This window comes from Mesoplodon bidens (assembly GCF_964165515.1).
Source record: "Mesoplodon bidens genome assembly, chromosome: 1".
Classification (NCBI taxonomy): Eukaryota; Metazoa; Chordata; class Mammalia; order Artiodactyla; family Ziphiidae; genus Mesoplodon; species Mesoplodon bidens.
The window spans coordinates 27,037,623-27,060,330 of NC_138176.1; the positions used below are offsets into that span (position 1 = coordinate 27,037,623).

At 39.8% G+C, this 22,708-nt stretch overlaps 1 protein-coding gene across 4 annotated transcripts in view; it reads right to left on the reverse strand.

Moving 5' to 3' along the window:
- Window positions 1–22,708, reverse strand: part of CNNM2 (cyclin and CBS domain divalent metal cation transport mediator 2) — a 153,820-nt gene that overhangs the window by 49,879 nt on the left and 81,233 nt on the right. The window contains exon 2 of one of the 4 annotated variants that reach the window (XR_014015369.1): window positions 8,705–8,799. The exons of the other annotated variants lie outside the window; for them this stretch is intronic. The gene's annotated coding sequence lies outside the window, so the exon portion shown is untranslated. The remainder of the gene's footprint in view (window positions 1–8,704; window positions 8,800–22,708) is intronic. 4 annotated transcript variants of the gene reach the window in all.

Sequence of the window (22,708 nt, forward strand, 5' to 3'; positions counted from 1 at the left end):
CCGCGGAGCTCTCTAAGCCTGTGCGCCACAACTACTGAACCTGCACTCTGGAGCCCGCGAGTCACAACTACTAGCCCACGCGCCACAACTACTGAAGCCTGAGCTCCTAGAGCCCATGCTCCGCAACAAGAGAAGCCACTGCAATGAGAAGCCCTCGCACCACAACGAAGAGTAGCCCCCACTTGCCGCAACTAGAGAAAGCCCACACGCAGCAACAAAGACCCAACACAGCCAAAAACAAATAATAAATAAATAAATAAATAAATAAAAAAGCAGGGTGAAGGCTTTCAGAGGGAGAGAAGACCTTCCACCTGTCGAAAGCTGCTGCAGACCACACCCATGGGGTTTCCACCTGCTCATCACATTCCCTCCCTCATGGCCTGCCCTACCAACTCTGTACTTTCTCTTAGACAGCCTCTGCAATTACATAAGCTTGCCCCTTTTAAGAAAATTCCTTAATGAATGTGGTATCTGTCTTTTACTGGTTCTGCTTGTTGAACCATAACTGACCTACTCAGGATCCACACCACAAAGGGATTTAGGAGGCAGGTACCAAAGGAAAACTAGGATTAGGGAATTCCCTGGCAGTCCAGTGGTTAGGACTCTACACTTTCACTGCTGAGGGTGCGGATTCAATCTCTGGTTGGGAACTAAGATCCCTCAAGCCACATGGCGTGGCGAAAAAGAAAAACCAGGATTAGACGAGGATTAGACTAAGTAATATTTCCCAAACCCAAGACAATGGGTGACTGATTGTCTAGGAAGACTAATATTATGTACTAATATATGCACTAAATGCCTGAGAGACCTGCTGAATGAACTTCCTGGTAGAAATAGCAAGTAAACTAAATTTTCAGAACAAAAAATTAACCTCGATTAAACTGCGATTGTATTTAAAGAAGCTAAATCATTTACTTCAAACCATCCACGTGGACTCTCCTATTAAGGACAGCCCTGTGGGCCTCCCACCTAGCTTAGGATTCCAGGCCACAAATAATAGATGGCCTCGCATTCCCACACCACCACCAGCTGCTCATTCTCTTTTGCTTGTTCTTCAGTCTTGCTGCCAGATACGTTAGCCAGAAACCCAAAGTGAGGCAGTTAATAGAAGATTCCAGTCACTATGTGACTTGCTTAATGGCCTGTCGAAAAGATTTGTGAGAAAAATCTTATGAACCAACAGAATAGAAACTGAAGAGTTTTTTCCATTATTCTCCTCTCCCAGAGTATTTAAAGACTTGGATTTTCCCATCTTTGGGGGAAATATTTTCTTATAAATAGTGAGGCATGCCGGGCATCTCCACTTCATCTTTTTTCGTGGTCTGTACCACTCACTGTACACTCACTGGAATGTTTTCCTAGTAAATGATCAGCAACGGAAAACGTGGCTAAGACAAAGGATGGCTTTCAGGCTGAGATGATGGGAACCTCCCCATCTTTCCCAAGAGATAAGTAGTTCTTCTATAAAACTGAGGGGCTTATTTTTAGAACCAATGAGTCTATTTCTGTCTTTCCTTTAGACTTGTAGCTTTTGTAAGGATGATAAATGAGGACTGAGCATCTTAGTGAGGTAACAGCCCAAAATATTAGTAATTGCCCAACAAACCCAGTAATAGGAGATTCAAAAAAGGGAAATATATATACATCCACTGCTAAGGTAAGGCCAACTATCAGTGTTTTAATTTTATGATTTGCTTTTCTGTTCCTTCCTTGGGTCTTAGTCTTTGGATCAGTAACATTTAGAACTTTGTTTTGCAGTCCAAAACTCTTAACATCAACTGAACTAATTTCTTGGATGATTTCTACAACACAAGGGGGCAAGATCGGTCATTAGACAAAGCAGACATAAAAACATGGTTCTCTTGTGATACAGTGTATAAAAATTACCTAAGTCCATGGATATGGCAGCAGAAGGTTCTAAAAACTCAGAAGAAAAGGGCTACAGTTCTTAGCAGGAGAGACAGCGAGGAGTTGTCAGGAAAGCTGCAGGTTACTTTGAGACAGTCATCCCAAATGCAGTAGAGGAACTGTAAAAATCTGCCACAGAAGGAACGATGATCCATAGTCAGAAAAGTAACTGCAGCTTAAACAGGAAACCCTTCTTGTTCAGGACCGTCATAGCCACCGTTTGCAAAAAGTGCAGCTATTGATTAATGCAATGTAGTGTCAATTAGTTGTATATTCCTGAGGTCTTTTATCTGTTGTAGCTTGGTCTTTTTCTTTTTCTTTTCATTACATCAGGTACATTGCCCTGTAAATTGTGGTAGTGGTACCAGGAATAAAAAATAAAGGAATTTTTAACTTTTACAAAAAAAAAAAATTACCTAAGTCCAGATGACGTGCCAAAAAACACTACAGACGAAACCACCCCTTACAACATTTGCTTTAGGAGCAGGCATTTTAAGGAGAGAAGTGAGGCCATCACTTTTTTTAAAACCTGCTTAAAGGGAAAACTAAAGGCTGGTTTTATTAAGGAAAACCTTATCCCCTTTTCTTACTAAAGTCTCCTCTTTTCAGAAGTCCTTCCTGATGACCTCGAGTTGTAATGAGGAAATGGAATTGCTATTTTAAATTATTATACAGTTAATATAAGTTAATAATTATGTATTATCATATAGTTAATAATCACAAGATATGAGGGGAAAGGGCTATCGAAATGATCAAAATATCACTGAGTCCTGGAGTCACAGGGAAAAATGAAAAGTCATCTAGTTCAAATTCTCATCCAGTGCATTAACCCCATCTGCAAATTTTGAGCAAATAATAAACTTGAAAAAATATAAAGGGAGCAAAAATAATGAGTATTTTTCTTGCTGACCTGAGATAATAGAAGTCCTAGCATTTTACTCTTCTTTTTCCTGTCCCTAGAAACCTCAAGCACTTCATCATCACCACAGAAGAGAAAAGATGATACATCAGGGCTTCCCTGGTGGCGCAGTGGTTGAGAGTCCGCCTGCCGATGCAGGGGACACGGGTTCGTGCCCCGGTCCGGGAAAGATCGCACATGCCGCAGAGCGGCTGGGCCCATGAGCCATGGCCACTGAGCCTGCGCGTCCGGAGCCTGTGCTCCACAACGGGAGAGGCCACAACAGTGAGAGGCCGGCGTACCGCAAAAAAAAAAAAAAAAAAAAAAGATACATCAGATGACTTTAAAAACCAAACATTTTCTGTTTAAAATTCCTTCACAATTCCTTCTCACCACTCCCATTATCTATCTTTCCTCCCAATATCTCTTTAAAATGTGTCAGAAACAAAAGAAAGAAGTTTTTGTATTTATTTTTTTAATTAATTAATTAATTTGGCTGTGCCTGGTCTTAGTTGTGGCACGCGTGATCTTCGATCTTCATTGTGGCATGTGGAATCTTTAGCTGCGGCATGAGGGATCTTTAGTTGCAGCATGCTAACTCTTAGTTGCAGCATATGGGATCTAGTTCCCCGACCAGGGGTCAAACCCGGGCCCCCTGCATTGGGAGCACAGAGTCCTAACCACTGGACCACCAGGGAAGTCCCAGGTTTTTGTATTTCTATAAGGAAAAACATCCATCAATAGAGAAGCCTGGTTAAATAAATTCTTGTAAATCCATACAATGGAATACTATGCAGCCATTAAACAGGACCAAAGTAGATCTCCCTAAATTGTTATGAAAATTTACCCAAAATAGATTAAGGGAAAAAAACTGGAATATTTTACATAGTATGATCCTATTTGTATAAATTGTATATGTATAGGAAAATTCTGGCAAGCAATAGTTGGTTAGCAGACATTTGGTCCTATCCAAAATGTCCGTAAGATATCCCTGATATTCAGTCTTGTCCAAAACCATTTGGCATGGCCCAAATATGCTCAGGACATTTTGGACAGGACCAAACGTTCTACAGGGGAAACAGTTAACAGTAGCATGTTGACTGAAATTTGTAACCATTAAAAGTTTGTGTCCTACAAACAATAATTCTGATAAAGTCTATTTTGTGTGATTGTCATCAAAAAGTAAAAAAGAATGGAGATTTATAACCACATGCACTACATTATTGTACATAATTCTAACAAGAGAGAATGTTTGACTAGGAATGAATGAGAACAGAATCCTCTGGCAACATCAGATGCCTCCTAAGCACCACTTCAAAATCCTCTCGGTCCCATTGCTTACCCCCTTTCACCCCTTCCACCACCACAGCGACCAGTTCCGCACAGGCTCGGATTGGCTTCATGCCCGTGTGACCAGTGCAAACAGACATCATCTCATATACAGCTCATGGCCCAGCTGACTGCATCTCTCACTTCTGCCTTGGGACTTCTCCTGAACGGAGAAGGAAATAATGCCCATGGGAAAATACATCCCCTTCTGTACTCAAGCACCATTCTGAGAGCATCTCACAAGGCTCCTTTAGGTAGGGGACTTCCCTGGTGGTCCAGTGGCTAAGACTCCATACTCCCAATGCAGGGGGGCCAGGGTTTGATCCCAGGTCAGGGAACCAGATCCCACATGCCGCAACTAAGAGTTCACATGCCGCAACTAAAGATCCCGTGTGCTGCAACTAGAGATCCTGCATGCCACAACTAAAAGATCCCATGTGCCACAACTAAAAGATCCCAAGTGCGACAACTAAGACCCGGCGCAGCCAAATAAATAAATAAATAATTTCAAAAATAGAAGTCCTAGGTAGGAAAGAACACCTGTTGCCTGTAGCCGAAGTTAACACACCATCACATCCTTGAATTTTCTTCCCTTCCTTCCCATTTCACTTCCCTTGTCCTGAACTCCTGCTCCCTGGGATCCTAGTCCAAATAAACGTCCCAGCACGCAAGCCTTTGTATCAGGCCAGTGTTCAGGCTAAGACGCCATCGGAAGTTTCTCTACTGACCAGCTTCTGGCTTTGTACATTTCATCCTCTTCTGTTTCCATGATACCAGTGTGTCTTAACACCTCTGGCACTGGTATCTCGATACAATGCTGGTTTTGTACCTTTGTGTCACAATACCAGGTGAGCTGGCACCGTGCAGGAGTATTTCTCGAGGTCATTCCTACACTGGGATGGCTAGCAATAACTAGACATTGAAGTGACTGCAAATCCAAACTAAATGTATCCCCAGCTCAACTTCCCCACAGCTAGGTTCCAAAAAACACCCGGGACCATTCCAACATTAGAGACAAAGAGTGAAAGAGGGTAATTAAAAATGCCAAGAGAGAAATTTTGATCAATTGTAGTTAAAATATTTGGATTTTGCAAATTTTACAAAAACACATGACCATGTAAATAAACTCATCTGGCTAGGGCCCATGCATGTGAGAAGCATTTAAGTTTAAGGTTAATTAGCCTTATGGTAAATCTGCTTTTCACTATGTACTAATCAAGTAACTGTAACAAAAGTAGACAGAACACAAAGACTGAAAAGGATCAAATCTATACACTACCACCATCCCCAGTCTAATCTTCTCTCCTAAACTTCAGAGATAAAAATATTCCAATTGCCTACTTGATCCTCTTCACTTGTCCTATGAGCATCTCAAGTTCAACACGCCCCAAACTAAATCTATCATCTTCTTTACCAAACTTGTTCCTTCACTTCTATTCCTCTTTCTGACTAATGGTACCAGAATATATCAAGTGTGAAACTGTGGGAGTCATCTTAGATTCCTCCTTTTTCTCTAGTTTCACCCTGCTATGGCAAACTGGTTATACACTGTGTTAAGCTGTTGAGTCGTAAATTTAAGACCACCTCTTAAGTATCTATTGGATCGCTCCCATATTGAGACATCCCCAACACCAGCTCACCTTAGTTACAGGCCCTCGATATTTCTCTTCTGGGACTTCCCTGGTAGCGCAGTGGTTGAGAATCAGCCTGCCAATGCAGGGGACACGGGTTCGAGCCCTGGTCCGGGATGATCCCACATGCCGTGGAGCAACTAAACCCGTGCACCACACTACTGAGCCTGCGCTCTAGAGCCCGCAAGCCACATCTAGAGCCCATGTGCCACAACTACTGAAGCCCTTGCGACTAGAGCCCGTGCTCCGCAACAAGAGAAGCCACCGCAATGAGAAGCCCGCGCACCACAATAAAGAGCAGCCCCTGCTCACTGCAACTAGAGAAAGCCTGCGCGCAGCAACGAAGACCCAACACGGCCAAAAATAAAAAATATAAGTAAATAAATTTATGTAAAAAATATATATATTTCTCTTCTGAACTGCAATAACCTTCTAACTTCTCTTTCTAACTTTAATGTAATCTCCCAAAGCCACCTCCCTGATGCCATAGTAACCTTTCTTAAAAGCAAATCTGAACGTGTTATTCTACTGCTTAAAATTCTATAATGGCTTCCCATTGCATTTGGGACAGTTTAAACACTTCAGTATGGCCTACAAAGCTATCATGACATGATCCCTAGCTCTTTCTCTAGCCTCATCTCCTACATCTTTGGTCATTCAATGTCAGAGAACACTTTCTGTCACTCTCCTGTGCTATTTTACGGTTCCCTCTGCCAAGAACACCTTCCTCCCCTTGGCTCCTTTACTCTGATTCTCCTTCAAGGATGCAATTCAACTATCAACTCATCCTTGAAGTCTTCCTAACCTCACCTATGCCAATTGGGTTTGATGTCCTGTCTCGGCGCTTCCACAGAGGCTTCATTAGCTCCACCAGAGGATTTATTATCCTGTATCATAATATTCTCTCTCCTATACTATATTGTGAGATTCTTGAAGTCAAGAGTTCTCTTTTATACCTAAAGCCTCATAAGCTAGCACGGTCCCGGGTATATAATACTGTCAATAAATGCTGAATAAATAGCTCAAATTAATCATAAGAAAATGAGAAGGGGGATGAAGATTAGGGGAATAAAAACAGTATTATCTCTGCAAGCTCTTGTCATAAGAGGAGATTGTTTTTCTTCCTGGGACACAATGCAGTAAACGAGGCCAATCAGTGACTGCCAGTTGATTGTAATTTTTAGCAACAGTTTCCCAGAAGAGTGACCAATTGTTCTTACCTAATCTAAGGCCTGGTACATAAAAGACTCTCATTTCCTATTTAATTTAATTTTACTGATTTTATTATTTCAGCTCCTATTGGCACCAAATTCTAGAAAAGTTACAATAGAGTTTGTCCCCAGATGAAGCCAGCTTGAAAAACAAGTACAAATCAAACCCTGTGCTCCTTCCTGTTGGGCTTGAGAATATCTTCAAAGAATTTTCATTGTCTTCTTAAATACACAACTTGAATTCAGCCTGGAAACCGAGACTCAAATATTGAAATATGATGGTTTGTCAAGTTAAAAAAAAGAAAGAGAGAGAGAAAGAAATGAACTTAGCTTATTAAATGAATGAATGTTCAAAAGAAGTCAACGTTCATTTGCTTACACAAAGATTCTTCAAACACCTTTTGAGGTATCTGCCCCTCAGTCAAAATGACAACATGTCTTAAGCCTTCTGGGAGTAGGTACAACAACTGCCTGATAAGAACATCACCTTGGTTCCTGACAACACCCAGAAAAACCTAGGTCATCCTTGGTCACTACTCCCTCACCTAAAAAGTCAGTTTTAGAACTCAAAGATGTGTGCTGGGACCCCAGAGAATAATGTCAGTGACTAAGGGCTTAAACTAAAATTAGACAGATCTGGGCTTCCCTGGTGGCGCAGTGGTTGAGAGTCCGCCTGCCGATGCAGGGGACACGGGTTCGTGCCCCGGTCTGGGAAGATCCCACATGCCGCAGAGCGGCTGGGCCCGTGAGCCATGGCTGCTGAGCCTGCGCGTCCGGAGCCTGTGCTCTGCAAGGGGAGAGGCCACAACAGTGAGAGGCCCGCCTACCGCAAAAAAAAAAAAAAAAATTAGACAGATCTGGGTTTGGATCCTTTGGTTCTGCTACACACTAGCTGTGTAACCAAAGACAAGTCATTTACCCTCTCTTGGCCTCTCACATTAATCATCTGTGAAACAGAGATAAAAATCCCAAGTTTCCATGAAAATTGAATGAAAAAGTTTAGAATTTAACACAGTACCTGGCTCATAGCAAGTATGCAATAAACGATAATGATTATATTCTTTTTTTTTTTTTTACAGAAAGCTTTTAGAGGTGCGTTTTTTTTAATTTTTATTTATTTATTCATTTATTTATAGCTGTTTTGGCTCTTCGTTTCTGTGTGAGGGCTTTCTCCAGTTGCGGCAAGTGGGGGCCACTCCTCATCGCGGTGCGCGGGCCTCTCACTATCACGGCCTCTCGTTGCGGAGCACAGGCTCCAGACGCGCAGGCTCAGTATTTGTGGCTCACGGGGCTAGTTGCTCCGCGGCATGTGGGATCTTCCCAGACCAGGGCTTGAACCCGTGTCCCCTGCATTGGCAGGCAGACTCCCAACCACTGCGCCACCAGGGAAGCCCGATAATGATTATATTCTTGATGAACTTTCTCCTGGTTCCGGAAGCTAATAATCATCTCAAATGAAGATGTATAATACTATTAATATCTATAGAAATAGGAACTTGGGATCACTGGGAATATTCAGCTACAAGCTGCTTGTTTTAAAACAGAGGCTACGGGCTTCTATGAAAAGGGTAATTTACATCACCTGAGCATTCAATCCTACGCAGGCTTGTTTTAAAGTTCTTCAGCATAGCAACCCCACAAATTGTTCACTCTGTTTCTCAAAAGCAAAACTTCGCAGCTGGGTGGATTCAAATGGGTTATGGAGATTGTCCTCCCTCCCCTCTCACCTCTAGAAGTAGTTGCTCCCGCTTACTGGATGAGGCAGTGGGGAGGGCGGCCCATGAAGGAAGCTTGTACAGCCACTGCCTTTGTCATATTTCCTCTGTGAAGAAACAGAAGACTTCAGTTCCTGGGATTGGTTAAGCTCTAGAATAGAGAACTAAGGAACTACTTTGTATTCTCCTAGAAATCCCATCTCTCTTTGTGCATAGCGCCATTGCAGCAGAACTGTTACACATTTTTGCATCTTGATCAGGAAACTGGAAATGATCATGAACACAGGTAGCCTGCCATACACCATAAATTGAAGGAAGCTGGCACAGAGCAGAGAAAGACTCAAAGACTGAGGGAACGTGAAGAGGAAAAGCCAGTGAAAGAATAAATTATATACAACAACCATGCCAACCCCGACGTTTGCAAAAACACTGTGACGATTACTGTTTTAAGATCAGAATTGACTTGAGGTCAATATGGTCTCCTCTGGTCCTGGTCATGGATTCATTCAACACATATTTTTATTGAGCACTCACTACATGCTAGGCACTGTACTAAGCATGAGGGATTAAAACAAACACATACAAATAAGACTAGTATTCACTGTCAAGGAACTAGGAGCCTAGTGTGAAAGACAAGTAAAATGATAACATGGTAGACTCTCTCAAGGGACCTCCATGTGGCAACTTGCTGGTTAACTGACACACTCATTCTCCCTGTGAAACACACCGACTGAGGCCCGCAGCACACTGAAAGCTTCTGGCTAGTAAAACTACTACTCTGCACACTGTACTCGCATAGAGTAAGCAGAATGTTTTCTAAGAATTGGTTATTTTTGTTCCCAAACCTATTTATGACATCTGCACTTGATGCTGCAATTTAAATATTATAGAAACTCATGACAATAAAAAGAAATTCCTGTTTCTATGGAAACTATGATGAATCCTCTGGAAAGAATGAATCCTCTGGAAAGAATCAGTAAAAGCCAAGTTGCTTTAAAAAAAAAAAAAAAACCCTCAAAACAAACGTATGGATACCAAGGGGGAAGTGGGGGGGACGGGATGAACTGGGAGATTGGGACTGACATATATATATATGCTACTATGTATAAAACAGATAACAAATGAGAACCTACTGTATAGCACAGGGAACTCTACTCGGTGCTCTGTGGTGACCTAAATGGGAAGGAAATCCAAAAAAGAGGGGATATATGTATACATATGGCTGACTCACTTTGCTGTACAGCAGAAACTGACGTAGCAGTGTAAAGCAACTGTACTCCAATTAAAAAACAAACCAAAAAAACACCTCAAAAACTTATACTGAATTAGGAGTGGGCAAGAGAATCACGAAAAGTGAGGAAAAAAAGTCTTTAATGATTCTGCACTTTGTATTGTTTGTTCAAAAATCCTTTGTATGGTTTATTCCACTTAAGAAGAAAACTCAAATTTAGAGAATTGAGAGAAGATATAATATAGATGTTAGATGATCTCCTTCAACCATTACAGGGAACACAAATCAGTCCACATTCAAAGAAAAAGCAATACTATTTTCCAGTGCCTGTTGGAAACTGATTCAGGCAAAGAACATAAATGCTAAACATTAACGGAAAGGTTGATGGAGCAAATAATTTTCATGTGGTACCAAAGTATCACTCCATGAATTACCGTGATAATCCGTGGAAGGGGGAAAACATCTTTACAGTGGAGACAATTGATAGTTGCCACCTTAATCAAGTGATTCAACATTATTAACAGTGAACAACCAGACTGTGTGCCACCTGATGTGATGTGCTGTGAAGTACAGTTCATCCTCTATATTCTTGCCAAAAGAGTTTAATTAAGAATTTGGATCTAATTTCCAGTGTACAGGTAATACAAGAGATCAGAGAAATTAAATAATAATGAGAAAACAATCATAGAAACCCAAAATGTAGAATACTCTACCAAAGAACTAGCGTGGTTTCTTTAAAAAGTCAATACCATTATTAATTCTGTTTGGTATCATTATGACACCAGTTTGGTTATGTAAGAATATGTCTTTTTTTTTTAAGAGTTGAAAGGGGTAAAATGACATGTCTTGAATTTGTTTTTAAAATAGAAGAAAAGCAAAGAAAAAAGATAAGTGAAGCAAATATGGCAAAATGTTGATAATTACTGAACCAATGAATATATTGGGGTTAATTGCCTATTTTTACTACTTCTGTATATACGTTCAAAACATAAAGAGTAGAAAACACTCAACGTCATGAAAAAACTGAGGGGGGGATTATTCTAGCTTAAAAGAGACATAACAACCAAATGCAATGCACAAATCTTGACTGAATCCATATTAGAAAAAAACAATTGTAAATGACATTTGGGGAAAATAACAATTAGAAAATCCAAATATAGACTGGGTAGTAAATGATTTGGGGGAACAATAAATTTCTTAGTGATAATGGAATGAGGATGATGTAGGAGAAGTAATGCTGAACATTTCAGGGTCAACTGTCATGATGTCGGCAATTTACTTTGAAATGGTTAAAAAAACATTAAGAACTATCAAATCTAGGAGATAGGTATATGAATATTCATTATACCAGTTTTTAACTTCTCTGTATTTTTTAACATTTTCATAATCAAAAGTTTTAAGTTTGTCAAAGGGTTGCAAATGCTTTTTTCAAAATAATATATTTAAGATATGTATATAATTTTTTAAATTCCATATTTCAGTTAACTTTGTTATTTAGTGAACCAACTAAAAGGTAAGAGGGGAGAGGATCCAGACGTGGGGTGCTGATACATACATGTATAACAACCAGCTCTCTGGGGAAAACAGCCCTGACATGTAGCATTCGCTAGTTTCCAGGGTATGAATATCCCTACCACAACTGATTCCAAATTACTAACACGATGTCACTGAACAAAGAGTTGGGAAGAGATGAGTACAATTGGTCTTTCCAGCCAGTAAAAGCCAGTTCCAACACACCACTGAATCCAGATCATAACAGAAGGATACCAGCCGTAACAGGAGAGAGGGAGAAGATGGTTTACAGAAAACAAAGCAGCAAGGTCATCAGCCCACAAGGGGCAAGGCGGGAGAGGACACAGAGGTGTGAACACAGAAGACAACATATTAAATTATATACAAATATTCAGCACGATGCTTGGTATACAGTAATCACTAACTAACTAAGCACCTCCTACTATTATTATACTATTATTTTCTAACCTGATGCATAATCTAAAAGGTCATCTCATCTTTTTAAGATGTCATATGGTGGTTGCTTCTAGGGAGGAGAACTGAATGGCTGGGCAACTTGTAGTCAGGAATGGGAGGAAGCTACTTTATTGCTTTGAGCCTTTTCAGTTTTGAAAAATGTGAATGTATTACTTATTCAAAATATAAATGAAATTGAAATCTATAAATTTTAGGACATGGGTCTCTTGAAAGAGCTCTTCTCTCACCTTAAGTCCCTAGCCTGACATGTATGCAGTTATGCATTCATCTCCATCATTCCTAATGTAAGAATTTAAAAATCAACAACCACAACCAATAAGAAAAGTTCCAAATCATCATGCCCAGCTGACATGGTAGAAACTGAAGTTTAACAGGTCTATTTATATGTGGAAAAGTTAGAATCTTGGCTGCCTCAGTACCCACGATAAGATTCACATGAAATCTTCAATCACTCAGAATGCCACATTTCACTCCAAAATACATTCATTCAACAAATATTTACTGAGCGCCTTCTATGTCTTTGGGTCTGGGAACACACATGAACAGAATTCTCTCTCCAACTCTAAGGAGTTCTAACTTGGCTTTGGAGAGTTTCCTTTACTAGGAATTTATCTAATCTTGGGCAACTATCTTTAGGCCAAAATTACTATTTATATATATGAACAGTAGAAATAATTCTTACTTAAAGGAACCAATATTTTCTCATAAATTTGGTGGAAAACACATTTTGTTACATGAATCCTGTCTTGAAACCATAAATTAGAGGTGTATTCTTCTAGGGGGAAAAGGCCATAGAAAAAGGAGCACGTAAACATGATTCTTAGATGATTAGCAGTGGTGAGTCCAACTCTGTAGGACTCTGTGCCTCCATGGGCAGGAGTCAAGTGAAGTAGCAGAAATCAAGAGGGAATTGCAATCCTAGGAGTAAAATAATCCCCCTGAAGGCCTCCTCCATCATTAAGGTCAAGTGGGAGCCCCAGAACTCTTTGTGTTTCTGGCAAGACCACTCCCCGGTCTCCCCTTCAATACCTGCAGCCTCTCCACCAATGTCTGTCTTGGGATCATCGACTAATTTCATCATGCCCTTTACGCCGCTCACAAGAAGCCCAGGACTCCAAGGCCATCCCTTATTTTTTGCCAGCCTCAAGTGGTTTCCTCTCACGCATGCATTCAATAGCACTCTGCTGAAGGCTCAGGAGATCTGTGGAGCGCTCTCTTCTTCGATATTCTCTGAATTCCAGTCTCTTTCACCTCCCTGAATTCTCAACTCCGCCTCCTCAACTCAGGGAGACTGCCAGATTCTGTTTAGGTTGCCCCTCCTTGTACTCCATCCAGGTAGAAAGCTGGGGCAATCATAAGGGCTCACCTTATCTCAAGGATCATTTTCCTGCCACTGCCTGCTATCCAACGTCTGAAAACCACTATTTCAATATACTTTGTACAGCTTTCTGCTTGTTTAAGGAAGGAGGGTAAATCTGGTCCCTGTTACTCCACACGGGCACAAATGGAAGTCTCTCTTCCATTTAATGTTTATTTTCCATCCTAACTTAGTCACTTTCTTCCACGGTCACTCCCTTGACCTCATCATTCACCATTACTGCAATCCGTCATTATCTCAATTCCGAACATCTACTCTCCAACCACCATCTCTTTTTTTTGTTTTAGGACACTCCTGCTAGTATCCCAATTCCAACAATCCTTTGCCCTACTTTCAATCCGTTGTTTCCACCACCCTTACTTGTCCTCTTTCTCCTCCTAATCTAGCTCTACTTCATTCCATTGTCAATCATTTTCATTAGACCCTCAACTCCCTCGCCCCTCTCCATCTTATTTGCTTGGCTAAACAACAACCCGGGTTAAATCCAACTCATTATCTAAGAAATAGTACATATTTTATGGTTTAACTTATTTATTGTCTTCTATTCCACTAGAAGGACAGCTCTATGAAGGCAAGGATTCTCATTTTCTTTGTTTACTGCTGTATTCCCAAAGCTGAAAACAGTCCCCAGTAAATGGATGATACTCAATTATTTCTTGACTGGTTTAAATAATAAAATCCAAATGCTCAACATAAGTATTCAAATGAAAACACTAAAAGTGAAATGTATCATTGTTTCTAGAATATCAAACTGCTTCTTGCTGTAAGAGAGATCATTTAAAAAAGCAGATAATGTGTATATACTTCCGTCCCTATCTTTTTTTTTTTTTAACAACCTCTCTTTAATGATTTTTTTGTAATGTTATATACATGGTTCTGACAAGATTTCAAACTAGAGTGAGCTCCCAACAGAATCCTGGAGATCCCAGAGACAGGTTAATAAAATTGTCACACTAACATAAAAGCTGTGAGAAAAACCTCAGGCAACAGAGAGCAGCCAGGTTTCAGCTGGGAGGAGAGGCCCATGCTAGGCTCTGAGCAGGTAGCATGGAGGAGACCAGGAAGAGAGAGGCTTCTTTACCTGTGTTTCTTTCTCTATGTTGCTCATGCTTTCTTGGCCCCCACTGCTCATAGCACTCTCCTGCCCAGTTGGTTCTACCAGCAGTATTAGGGTGGTATGCTCAAGTGGGCTGGGTTGGGGAACAGTTAAATATAGGTACAAGCAACTGCAAAGCCCTAAGTGTATCTTCCTCTTCCTACCCTCCTTCCCAGCCAGAGTAAGATGAGGACTATCGTCAGAGAAAGCTCTCAGAAGCACGAGCCAGTGCCTCTGTTTTTGTCTGGGAGTCCAGGGATCCATCAACAGATGACATGGTTAAAGAGCCAGAAAAAATGGATTCATAGAGAAGACAGATGAGCTCATCTTAGGGGCACAACTGCTATACAGAAAAACAAAATTAAAGCAAAAATCAAGCTAATGGAAAATAAATTAGTAAATATCTTCAAAGAGGGACCATAACTGGAAACATGCAGTAAGAACAGGAAGTTTTAAAATAAGAACTAGAGTTAATGCTATGAAAAATTAAGAGCCAAGATAATAAAGAACCCAATAGCTGGGCTGAAGAGCCAAAGATCAGGTTAAGAAACTCTCCTAGAATATATTAGGGAGGGAAAAAAAGGATGGAAAAAAGAAACATCAAGAGGTAGAGGACAGAAGTGGAAGCATCAATATATCTATGTAATGAGGCCCAGAGGAAAGGGAGGAGGAAAAACAGAAGGAGAAAATACTTGAACAAGAAAAAACTGAGGGTTCCCAAATTTAGAAAAAGATGTAAGACCTCGGACTGAAAAAAACCCATAAAAAGGGAAAAGAAGAGGGGGAAAAATTTATAACTAGTCACAGTATAATGAAATGAAAGAACAACAAAAAGAAAAAAATTACTAAAGTTTAGCAGAGAAGTAAATGACTTATAAAGGAAAAACAAGAATCACGTTGACTCCAGAATTCTCAAAAGCAACACTGGTTCTAAGAAGTCAATGGAGTGATAGGTTCAAAGGGATGAGAAAAAAAAATTCAAACTTAAAAATAAGAAATACATATTCTGGAATACACTATAAAAATGGGAAAGGTAAGTAAATAACTTATCAAGTTTATTACTGTCTAAATAAGGTACAAAACCAAAAGTAAATCCATAGCAATTCCAGAACTAAAATTCTTTAAAAATCAAAGCACTTTGGAGGGGGCCCGGTAGGGGGGTGTGTAGGGACTGGAGGGTATAGAGAGGAAGATGAAAACTTCTAAGATGCTAGTATTTTTTGAAGTGTGTGTGGGGAATACATACATTTAAAGGATGAAAATAGGGAAAGATTTTCAATAGGAACAAACACCAGTATATGTATTATCAAAATAAGAGTTAAGGACAACTACCAAAAGAATAAAAATAGAATGTATAACTTTCAAATAGAAGGACTATTAGATTTAGCCAATAGATGGTAGGAAGAAGATAGCAAAAATAAGCAAACAGAAAACATAAAATAAAATAGCTTAAAAAGTCAAAATACAGAAATATTTTATGATCGACATAAATGGGTTTAGCTCAACTGACATTCACAGAATAACTTTTTAAAAGATACAGGTAATATATGCTCACTGTACAGAAAACATGATGAAGTAATTTGGAAAACAATTAGAATCTAATGAAGAAATTAAAAATCACCAATAAAATCCCACCTTTCAGACATTTTTCTCTACTGAAGTGTTTATTACATACTTTTTTTCCACAAAAAATACCTTTTTTTGCACTTAAGTCTGAAAATCTTTGCATATCAATCAACATGGAACCTTATAACGATTTTTAGTGGGTAAATTGTAGTTCTATTTTATATCACCATAATTGTTAGATATCCAGTGTATTTCATTTCCTCTGGGTTAGACATTTCACAATTGTTTCCAATCTTTCATCTTTCATATAATGTTTGATGCTTCCTCCTGGGAAAACTACCCTTCCCTGACCTCCACAGGATTTAGAGAAGGCCCACAGTTTTATGTAATAAGACTGCCCCCTCCATCACTTGGCTCTCCTTCTCAACTGGATAATTCTCATCACCACATTCAAAGTGCCAAATATTTCCCATCTTTAAAACCGAAAAAGCTCTCCAGATTCCCTCTCTCTTTCCTGTTATCATTCCATTTCTCTACTGTTCTTTATAGCAAAACCCTTAACGGAACTGTCTCCATCCACTGTTTCTATTTCCTCCTCTTTCCTGTTCTATTCAATATGTTCCAAACTAGTCATATCCAATGAAACTACTTTTATGAAGATCTCCAATGACCTCTTATTTGGATAAATTCCAAGATCAATTCTTAGCCCTCATCTTACTCAATTTTCGATTACTCCTTTCCTGAAAGTCTCTTCACTTGGCTTACACCACACTTCCCTGGTTTCTCTCCTTAACGGCCACTCCATCTCAAGCTCCCTCGCTAGTTCCTCTCATTCCCCCGACCTCTAGAAGACAGAGTACTCTTGCTCTTCATTCTTGGATCTCTTCTGTTCTCTATGGACACTTACTCACTTGAGTAATTATCTCATTTAGTCTCAAAGTTTTAAATATCATTTATACATCCAACATCCCTACCTGCATCTCCATCCGGGTCACTCCTTTGAATGCCAGATTTATATATCCAACTGCCTACCTGACATCTCCACAGTCTACCAAGAATATGAAACCTTCTTTCTCTCAGTCTCTTCCTCCTTTAGTGGCGGAAGGGATGTACCAACATTCACCAAAATTAGTTGCTCAAGCCAAAAACCTAGTCTTCATCCTTAACTTTTTCCTCACTTCTAATCCTCTGAAAAATATCTAGAATTTGATTTTCTCTCACCACCCACACTGACCCCCTTGGTCCCAGCCACTGTTATCTCTCACCTGAACTGCAACAGCTTCCTAACTGGTCTCTCTGCCTTACTCTCACTCTCTACAATAAATTGTTTGCAGAATACCCAAAGTAATCTTTTCAACTTCACTAAGATTCTGTCACTCCCCTGCTCAAAAACTCCCCATCGCACTTAGAGTAAAAACCTCTCACCATGTCCTGCAAGGCTTTACTGACCCCTGCGGATCTTTGTGACTTCATCCCCCACCACTCCTGGCTTACTTTTCTCTAGGTGCTTCTTGCTGTTCCTTGAATATGCCAAACATACTCCTGCTTAAGGATCTTTGCTCTCTCTGTTCCCACTTGTGGACCACTCTTCTCTCGATTTTCATGTTTCTTAGTCTCCCACTTCATTCAGGTCTCTGCTCAAATGTCACCCCTTATGCGGCCTTCCCTCACCAGCCCATCTAAAACAGCTCCCCCCTGCCCCAGTCAAAGGTCCTCTCTTTCTATGCTATATGTAGCACTTATCAGTATCTGATATTATATTTCGTATTTATTTGCTTAGTCTGCTCCCCACTTAGATATAGAATGCACGAAGGCAGGGACATTATCCTAGTGACACTGTGTCCTCCGTGCCTGGAACACTGTCTGGCACATAAAGGGCACCAAATCTTTGAGTAATACTGACTGCACATCCTCAGCCACACATCTTCATGTATTTGTCTATTAAGGGCTAATGATGCATCTTTTCCTCCCCCTACAAAAAAAATCAAGAGATTCAGACAAGAACAATGTAGAAAAAATGGGTTATTACAAAATATTTCAGATGTAAACAGTATAAAAGAAAACAAACATCCATGTACCTATTATCCAGTTTAAGGAATAAAACATTATAAATACAGTTGAGCCCCAGGAATACCCACCCACTCCACTGAGGCAGGTTAATACCAGGTTTGAAGAAAAATAAAGGAGAGGAAACTATTTTTTGATTCACCTATTTTTCTCATCTGCTTTTTTAAAAATGAAAATAAAACTATTTGACAAAGTACTATAAGTACTTTTTAAAAAAAGCGGGGGGAACAAGGCTCCATAATGCAGTGAGATTGGTGGGTTTTGGACAGAGAAAACAAAAGAAAGGGGAGAAGAAATACTAGGGAAGTGGGCAAAAGGAAGCAGAGGCCTGGTGGGGTATTCATGGCGATCCCAGGAGGAGGAACAAGGCAAGTTAGGAACTAGGTGCAGGTAATTTATCTTCCCTACTGAACATGTGATTACAGAAGGATTACAAATGAAGCCTGGCTGAGGGGTCAGGATCTAATTAGGTACACACCACAGAAGGCTTAGACAACATTGATGTCATCACAGTTTGACACACAAGCATATATCGAAGTTGGTAAGTGAATGCTGCTGTGTATGACAGAGGGGAAACAGGCTGGTGGCTCAAAGCATAAGTGGAAGAGAGATGGAAAATCTTTTTAATTAGAAGAATACTTTAAGGATTTAATAAAGTTAGAGTTAAACTGGAAACTCCATGACCCATTAAAAACAGATCTTTTAGATCTTTGTCACTCAAGAGCAGTATCAGTAATCCAACAGAACAATTTCATATGTAATCAAATTTCTAACAGGTCTAATAGTATCTAACACTATTCTCCCACAAAAGCTACTGGCTCCGCAGAGAATATCTGACTCTAGGCTTGGGGGTGGGGGGTGGGTAGGGGGGATACATCAGGATGGGACTGAAATACCTTGTTTTATTTTACTGGATTTATTATCTTTTTGTTGTGTTTTAAAGGTTTAAATAAAATAGGCTTTTAAAAATCATAATTTTAGGGCTTCCCTGGTGGCGCAGTGGTTGAGAGTCCGCCTGCTGATGCACGGGACGCTGGTTCGAGCCCTGGTCCGGGAAGATCTCACATGCCGCGGAGCGGCTAGGCCCGTGAGCCATGGCCACTGAGCCTGCGCGTCCGGAGCCTGTGCTCCGCAACGGGAGAGGCCACAACAGTGAGAGGCCCACGTACCGCGCAAAAAAAAAAAAAGAAAAATCATAATTTTAGTAAGCTAAATTCTGACCGAAGTGTAAGTTACTCAGGGGCTGCCTGGGATAGTAGAACCAGAGAGCCTACATTCAAATTCCTGCCCTCTATCCCACTTCAGGCAAGGTACTTGGATTTTTGTGCCTCATGGTCTTCATTTGTAAAACAAAATAATAATAATAGCACCTGCACCAAAGTCCTTGTGAGGATGAAGTGAGTTAACACATATAAAGCACTTAAACAGTTGGATAAAAATGTAAGTGCCCTACAAATGTTAGCTATAATTATTATCATCATCATTACTGATAAAACCTGACAAGGCTACAAATACCTTGAGGCCAAGAACAATGTCTTATTTGTCTCTGTATTTCCAGCATTTAGCACACTTCCTGGTACCCAACAGATACTCAATAAATACTGCCTGAATTTAACTGAGTAATTCTAAAATTCTAGCTGTTAGGTTGTAGGTTGCAAGCTTTAACACATTAAGGGAACCACCATGATAAATAGCAGGAGGAAAGACAAAAGGGCCAATAAAAACAAGACCCCAAATCTTATACCATCAAAAATATTGTTTCTTGGGTATTTTAAAAATTTATTCTGGGTTTCTCAAGGTCTACCTTGTACTAAGGGAGTTTGATTGGGATCAGATAGTAATAGTTGATCAAAATCTAGACCCTCAGTCTAGAATTACATTAGATTCACTAAAGAATGAGATTCTCCCCCACAATAAATTTAATCTAACAGTTCACTGTAGAATTAAATTACTTTAACTTTTTCCAACCACCAAAACTTGTTTCTGAATTAAAGTACAATACAGCCTTAACCCATTCAATTCGGGACACCCTTTTGATTTTCCATTGCTCTTGGATTTTCCAGCAGTTTAGTCTCATTTGGGTTAATTACCAGTTCTCTAGATGGAAAATTTTCCTGGTAGGTTGTTCCATTCACAGCCATTTAGAAAGCACTGCTTGCGTCAGACTCTGTTTTCTGCTTGGATAAAGGGGGCTGTTACTTCAAACCCCAATTTTTCTTGGCGTCCCATAGTCACACTTCATTGAGTACACCCTGTGCTTACCTTCTACAAATGACCTTTCAAAGCAACATGCTTCATCTAACCTGCCAAGTTAGCAGATTTACCTTTCCTTAGAGTACTGATTAAGGCCAAAGAGGTTATAATTCCATCAACAGACATCACATGACTGCAGTAATAGTAATAATTCGCCATTATTGAGGGCCTGTGTATATTAGGCACTGTGTTTGTATATCTCATTTAATTATCCAAGAACCCCATGAAGAAGATATCAATTCCATTTTATAAATCACAAAACTGAGACTTAAAAAGGGTAACATTCCCTGGGTTTCTGTCCTCCCTTCAAAGGACTCTAAGTAGATTATTCAAAACGTTTCCTCACACACAATAGGGCCTGCTGAACTACTGTCTTCATTTTACAAGAAATGGAAGGTCAAAGGTTTTATAGCTAAGAAGTACACAGACAAAAATGAATTCTAATTGATTCCAAAATCCATCTTGTTAATTATTTTGCTATGCTATCTATACAACTGAATAAGGCCTTTCATAGAACTTCCTTCCACTCTCAGCTAAAGAATGAAAGATCTGCCTGAAAAGGTTCTATTTTGTACTGTGAAAGAAGGAAAAAGAAGGAAGGAAAGGCTATGGCAACTTCTGTCTCCAAAGGGTCTTAAGCTCTTATTTAAAACAGCAGATTAGATCAAAGAAACCGGCATCCAGACCCAGATAAGATGGTTTATCAGAGGCACTAGTCTGTCATCTTCTCAGTCTGCCGGCTCTCCAAAGGCTCTCCAAATAAAGTCGTCTTCCTTATCTCTACACCTTGTCTCTGATTCATTGGCCTGTCATGCAGCGAGCAGAGCGAGCTTGGACTCGGTGCCAGCCTGAGGCCCTTTCTGATAAAGAACATGAACAAGACCCCAAAGACCCTAAAACTCCAATTTGCATGACTAGAGTCCATCCTTCCAACCTGTGATACTGAACAGAGAAGAATATCTGTGCTCATTTGGGTAGACTCCTAGGTACTCCAGAACATGGAAAGGAACACAAGAGGGAAAAAACTCCCCTTGAAGAAAGAAATGCTGTTTCCTGGAGGGAGGAGGTAGTTTTCAGGCTGAGAGATAGAAAGGGGATTGGATAAAGGCAGAGAGCAAATCAAAGGTGACAAAGCCACAAAAGGCAGATGCAGGGGAGAAAAACATCTACATTAGCTGTACTGGCGCTGTCCAATAGAAATAAAATGTAAACTTAAAAAAATAAAATAAAATAAAATAAAAATAAAACAGATTATACCAAACTGACTAGGATCACAGTGAAATCATTAAGTACTGAACCCTTTCTAGAACATTCTTCAATGTCTTTAGAACTTCAGTAAATTGCTTTATTTCCAGGTAAATAAATTCAACCATTTTTTGCAATTCAACTTAAGATTTTTTTTTTTCTTTTTTTTGCGGTACACGGGCCTCTCACTGTTGTGGCCTCTACCGTTGTGGAGCACAGGCTCCGGATGCGCAGGCCCCGTGGCCACGGCTCACGGGCCCAGCAGCTCCGCGGCATGTGGGATCTTCCCGGACCGGGGCACAAACCTGTGTCCCCTGCATTGGCAGGCGGACTCTCAACCACTGCGCCACCAGGGAAGCCCCAAGATTTTATTTTTAATAGACATGTCAAGTCACCTGTCTTTTCTCTCAAAACCCAAATATATGCTATTCTGCAACAGCCCAGTTTTGATTGATGAACTTGCACTCATTTTTAGAAGCTCTCATTCTGTAATTCTTACTGATAGAAAGTATTTTTAAAATTCAACCTAGTGTTCAATGTTCAATTTAACTCTTAAAAAAAATCAGTTATACCAGGTTATTTCCTAATAACGGTATCTCTAGCAAGGTTTGTTGGGTTTTTTTTGTTTGTTTTGTTTTGTTTAAGTATTTGTTTTTTCAAATGAGCTTAGAATTTAAAATGGGAATTCAAGGAGCACTCATGCAGTATTTACTAATTATCAAACTTTCATTAAGCTCAATAATTTAACATTCCAACTAGAAAATTGTATTATTAAATACTCCTGACCTGAAATCTACAGCTGTATGTTGCAAGCTAATCTTACACAAAAAGTGCAAAAGTATCCTCAATTCTTCAGCTTAAAGGTGTTCACAAAATTGAGCCCAAATAACGTCCTAATCACATAAATTAACATCTCCCTAATTAAGGACTGATATAAAATTTACTTTACTAAGCAAATAGTTTATTGTATATTAATAGTGTAAATTGACTACAATTCTATTAGACAATGTTTAAAATAGACAAGAAAGGTTTATTTTAGTTTGATATATATTGCATGAAACTGCTTTCCAGGAAGAATGAAAGCCTACTTTTCTATACCCTTAACAATGGATAGTCAATCTTTGCATTTCATTTAATGAAATGTGTAAAATATGATGTCTTGTTGATTACTAGGTTAGACTTAACAGTTTC